Source organism: Schistocerca piceifrons, chromosome 2, assembly GCF_021461385.2.
Source record: "Schistocerca piceifrons isolate TAMUIC-IGC-003096 chromosome 2, iqSchPice1.1, whole genome shotgun sequence".
NCBI classification, from domain to species: Eukaryota; Metazoa; Arthropoda; class Insecta; order Orthoptera; family Acrididae; genus Schistocerca; species Schistocerca piceifrons.
Genome location: NC_060139.1, coordinates 416,288,091 through 416,294,646, shown reverse-complemented (window position 1 = coordinate 416,294,646; position 6,556 = coordinate 416,288,091).

Here is a 6,556-nt window from a genome sequence, read left to right as displayed (position 1 = left end):
TCCAGGTGGAGACATCTGCTGTCAGAGTGTGAACGGAAGAGAATTCACGTAGGTGTTACAAGGATCGTAGCATCTACATTCACTCAGACTACAAAGGAGCTCTTAAACACCTGTCGGCCAGTAAAACGATATCAAAGATAGTTTCAGAATTCTATGAAACTCTTGTGATGCTAGTGGAAAGTAGAGGGTGAACATGCAGCGAGTATCTGTACTCAGGAGTTAGAGGTAACGACCAAAGTGGTAGTTTGGTCAGGGCTTGGGCGATGACTTGGAATACACAATTAAGTCAAGACATCAACACACATTTAAAAAGCACACTTTCGAAACAAGATGGCAAAGCATGATTTTCGTTCACATATCTGTTAGTATCAGTTAATAATTCAGACTGAGGTATTTTGATGAACGGGCCAGAGTTCTGTGAATGTAACGAGTAAGGACATCCATTACAGCATAGAAAACTGTTTGCGTAAATCCTGTCATTTTCCTGTCAGAGCAAGCTAGTAATTACTGATATCATAAGTCTTCTAATCAGTTCTCTCAAAAGTTACACAACACAAAACAGTAGATTGTGTAAAAAAAGAATGTTCATTAGGTACAATATTTTATTATGCCTTTAAGAGAACTCCTCTGATTAGGCATAAGCTTCATTTATGATAACAGCAACAGGAGCAATAGTCTGTGGCCTCATTTCGATATGTTTCTTTCGCTGCATTGGAATGAAAAGGTATTCTCAGGTGAAAAGAGCGGCTTGTAATATTTGTGGAGGGAGTATATCAAGGAGGAAGAAGAAATTCGTTGTCCTGGATGACGAAATTAAGTGGGCCATGGAGATGCCATTAAAATACGCAACGTCCACCTAAGTTCCTCATTCTTGTAAAGAGTAGTTTCTCGATGACTCTTTTCGTTTATGTTTTGAAATTTGAAAATTATATAGGATCTAGTGAACTTGCTTCTTTTATTGACTATTTTACAGCCTATCGTCATTTATTACACTACCGTTTGTGGAAATTGCAACGCCAAAATCGAAACGCATGAATTCAATTTGTTTAGTATCACCTTTGAAGCCTATTATTCAGTATGACGTGTGGCCACCATGCGCTGCAGATAGAACTGCTGTACGCCGTGGCATTGAATCAATAATGTTCTAAATACGTGTCTGAGGGATTTCCGTCCACGCAATTTGTATCCGAGCCCAAAAATCCGTGACACCAATTACTGGAGGACCGTGACGCACCAGGTGCCGACCAACTATACACCAGACATGTTCGATGGGTGACATGTCTGGCGAACGTGCAGGACCGGGAAGCAGTGGTACCCGTCACTCTTCGAAGAAGGCCTGTACATTACTCGCAATACATGGCCGAGCATTGCCCTGTTGAAATGTGGCCTGTTGAGATGCCTGAAGCGAGGGGAGTACCTCAGGCTCCACACCCGCCGTTAGGTACCGGTTGCTGTTCAAGGTGCCCGCAATACGTACGAGGCGAGATCGATTGCTGTAACCCATGGCGCTCCAAACCATCACACCTGGTATTTGTCGGCTATGCCGCTCCACAATGCAGGTGCGCTCACCATGGTGCCACCAGACGGGTATGCGGCCATCACTGTAGAACACGTTGAAGCGGGACTCATCCGAAAAGACAAGCACTCAGCACTACAGTGACGGTGTTAAGGTGTTGCAGTCGGAGGAGCTTGTGGTTTCAGGACAATGGGAGCCGACGTAATGGCATGCGTGCAACCAACCCAACCTGCAGCAGACGGCGACGAACCGTCGATGCAGACAAGTTCACACCTGTTGCAGTGCTGCAGCAACGAGCCAATACTGTGGATGACGCTGTACGATCCGTAATGGCCATACGGACAAGGTGTCGGTCACCCCGTGCTGTGGTCATATTCCATGGTCCAGTTCCCGGCTCTGCGTACGACCTTCTTCTTTCCACTGCTTCCACACACGTATCACTGTCGTCGCAGCATTTCCTGTGCGAACCGAAATGTCACGGCATGACAACCCCGTTTCCCGGAGACCGATCATTTTGCCCCGTTCGAACTCGCTCACATGCCGATATAGCTCCCTTTGACGTCGACGAGGCATACTGGCACTCACTGTACTGTTTCCACCTTGTGTGACAGCTCTGCACCGACTACACTTGGTGCAACAGCGACCCTGTCGGACCAACACGAGAGGGCTCTGCTCGGCCTACGTGTACCCCTTCTCGCTGCAAAAAGTATCACGTATTGCTTGCACACCCGTCGCCACTTCCTCCAAGTGTGGTGCTATGCGGGTAATCCCTTTTCGGTGTTGCACTTCTCACAAATGGCAGTGTATTTATAGCCCATTGTCATAAATTATATTGGTTATTAGTTGACGTTCGCCACTATGCAAACATCCATTTCAGTCGTTTCTATAAACTAAAATGTATATTAACTGCGGAGCATGATCTGTAATAATATTAGTGTTGTTTATTGTATGATTAGCAGAGTAGTTTAGTGTATGATTAGCAAGATAGTCGGATAAATCCATTTGAGTGGCTTTATTATTATGTGATTGAGTGCTACAGCAAATTACGTTAAATTACATCATTATCAATACCTACTAGTACATCAGCCTTTCAACTGTCGAGAATGTTTTCTTTCTTTCTAACTTAAGGTTAACATTTAGTGGACACAAAAGTAAAATTTCATTGGCATGTGTTCCTATAAATTTGTTCTAATACGTCGTTGTGTAGTCCGATGAATTCACGCTCACATTTTTTAATAAAACAGAATAATTTACTAGCAAATCCCGACTGCGGGCAACGGCCCTGCCGCAGTGGATACACTGGTTCCCGTGAGATCACCGAAGTTAAGCTCTGTCGGGCGTGGCCGGCACGTGGATGGGTGACCATCCAAGCCGCCCTGTACTGTTGCAATTTTTCGGGGTGCACTCAGCCTCGTGAAGCTAACTGAGGAGCTACTCGACCGAATAGTAGCGTCTCCGGTCAAAGAAAACCATCATAACGACCGAGAGAGCTGTGTGCTGACCACACGCCGCATCCTCAACCGAGGATGACACGGCCCTCGGATGGTACCGATGGGCCCCTTGTGGCCTGAAGACGGAGTGCTAGGGGGGGGGGGGGGGAAGCTAAATCCCGACTGCAACGTTATAGACCCTATCACCAAGGCGGCGCGAAAATCTAAACTACATAGCTGGATTAGGAGGCAGCATATAGAACACTGGAATAAAACCCAGAAAGAAAATCACGGTAGGTTAATGGGCTAATGATGCCGAAACCATGTTTGAAGTGGTGTTACACAATCCTGGGCTTGAACAGGAAGCAGGTTAAACTTATGGCAGTCCTACAGACTGGCCATGGAAACTTCAACGCGATAGAAATAGTGTAAATGCAGACCATGTGGTACGGGAAATGTAATGACACCATATTTAAACTTGCGGGGCGTAGCACTGAGGGTCAAAGGACACAAAATATTTGGGTAACTAATAGGCTACCCTTTAAGGAAACCTGGCGGGATACACGAACTTGCGGTTTTGGACATAAATCTCATACCACTTAAAATTCTCCCTTCAGTTCAATAAATATTTTGATACACATAGTATATATCTCATACAACACTTCGCATACAGAATATAAAAATAATTAGTAAATATACATTAATTTTTGAGATAAAAAATATAGTCCTCTTTAGGTACCATTTTCTCAAAAAGTATAAATGCTATTTATATGAAAATGTGGTTAGTGTATGTTATATCCTTGAGAGGCCTGGAAAGAATAATGTTTCCAGCACAAATTGTTCATCGTTATAATAATTATGTTTGATCAATTATTTGAAGTATTTTATTGTTTCGCTCACACGAAGCATCATACAATCCTTAAGTTCGGGGACATATGGTGTGAATTGACTAAAGTAATTTTGCCAAATATCATAGTTGTTTTTGACAACAACAAAATGTAGGTTTTGGCAATACTCATTTAAAGAAGTATTCTTATTGCTGTTGGTAACAAAAACAATCAGATCACTGCAGTTCAATAATTATTTTGATTTGGACCTAGACGCGCGGAGTGGCCGCGCCGTTTGAGGCGCCATGTCACGGATTGCGTGGCCCCTCCGCCGGAGGTTCGAGTCCTCCCTCGGGCACGGGTGTGTGCGTTGTTCGTAGCATAAGTTAGTTTAAGTAGTGTATATGTCTAAGGACCGATGACCTCAGCAGTTGGTCCCTTAGGAATTCACACACCTTTGAACGTTGTAACGTCTGATTTGGACCCTGATGCCGTTCTTGGCTGCATTGGAGTCCTTCTTTAATTCTGGCCACCTTTGAAAAGGCCTCTGCTGCTCGATCTACATAAAAGACTCGCTGCTTATCAATCTAGCGAAGAACTCCGGTAGTGTTCGTTCCTGACTTTATTCAAAGTTCAAAGGAAACTTCTGTCCTGTTTGTAGCACCACTATAGAAGCACAAAGTTGCATCATACACTCCAGCCTGCGTATCTTTCACTTCAACCAACACAGTTCTTGGCAGACGCTGCCGTATACAGTTGCTGAAGCTTCCACTCAAGGTCTGGCTTCATAAGTGAAGGTAGTTTTGCATCAACTTCTCATAACTCAGTTCCTTATACAGAGGTTTCATTGTCTGAACGCCAGCATACTGATGTGAGTGATTATGATAGTACGCTTCGAAAGTAACTGCTGTTCATTGAAAACACACCAAATTTCACTTCCTTTAATTCGTAGAGAGTGTTGAGGTTTTGCATCTGCTGAAGAACTCTGCAACAAGGAAGCCCATATTAGAGCTTTCCTGGCTTCTGAATTTATTTATTTGTCTGTAAGTTGCCTAGCCGCACTAAGTACCTCGTTCTCTCTAAATTTTTGCACTCTTAGTTGTGTAGCTGTGGCCTCAGATTTAATAGCTTTGTTACCATTCATTTTTGGGCTTGCTCTAGACTCTCAAATTTTACTATTTCGACTCCATCACCATAGGGCTTTGACTCATTGCCCTTTGTGTCAGCCGAGGTATTGTAAATAATGTATACCACGTACACGTATCAATCGTCTGAAAATTTCCACAGCATCCTGGAGCTCCATAGCTCCACTAAATCCAACACATTTTGTGTCACATTTATGGTTACGTTATTACTACAACCTCGACAGGTGTTTTCCAAGACCTCTACATGAATAACTCTACCGGCATCAAATTATGTGGCACCAACAACACAATGAAGAGAGGGATGCCTACATTTCTGCACGTCCCATCGACAACTACGCCAAGATCTTTGACTCCATCATTCCTTGACACGCCTTCTTATGCGTCAATTCTTATACTACCTTCACTTATCTTTCATTTTCTTAAAATTATATCACAGTAATCAGAAAACTTGGATGATCGTGATGGGAAATCCAGAATTCTACACAGCAGCTCCGCACTACGCTGTCCTTTGTCAAAGCACCTCATGTCGCAAACCATTCTTAAATTTAAATCACAGTATCTGTGTCTTGTAGGCTCTGAAGTTCTTATTGAATTAGATGAACTGAAAATTTTACAATTAGTCAGCAGCTTGCTACAGAATCCTAACTTAACACTTTTATTCTCTATTATGTCCCAAGAATTTGCAGCTGAACGGTATTTACAACTATTATTATTATTATTTACAAATGTAGAATCAAGATTAATACTATTAATGACATTACTACTATTTACTGACTGGGGTTCAGCGATAGCCCTATTTACGTTTTCATTCAAATTACGAAGCTTGTTTTTTCACGTGCTAGATGGCGAAGCAAGATCATGTGAACCTAGTATTTCTGGTAACACAGTAGTATTTTTATTTCATTTACCTTGACTAGATGCTGTCTGTTCTTTAGTTCTCGGGTGCGTATTACCTGGAAATTTTCGTTTTGGAAGCACTTTCTAAGCGGTGGCACTATGAAAGACAAAATAAGGCCACACGGAAAACATAGATCACAGCACTACTTCAAACACAACAACCTTCTCTTTACAAGCTGGAAAAGAGGTTGAAGATGCCACACTGAAACAAATGAACATCGTGATGCGTAAAACAAGATAGCCCCACGTCTCACATATAAACAAAATTTCCACCATTTACCGGCGGTGATCTTCCACTTTAAAGGAAGAGTCCTGGAAAATGGGTGATTAAAAAAGGGATGCCTTCGTAATTAAGTTATTGTTTTCGTGATAAAGATTTTAGCATAAGACCACTAATACACTCCTGGCCATTAATATAGCTACACCACGTAGATGACGTGCTACAGACGCGATATTTAACTGACAGGAAGAAGATGCTGTGATATGCAAATGATTAGCTTTTCAGAGCATTCACACAAGGTTGGTGCCGGTGGCGACACTTACAACGTGCTGACATGACGAAAGTTTCCAGCCGATTCCTCATACACAAACAGCGGTCGACCGGCGTTGCCTGGTGAAACTTTGTTGTCAAGCCTCGTGTAAGGAGGAGAAATGCGTACCATCACGTTTCCGACTTTGATAAATGTCGGATTGTAGCCTATCGCTATTGCGGATTATCGTATCACGACATTGCTGCTCGCG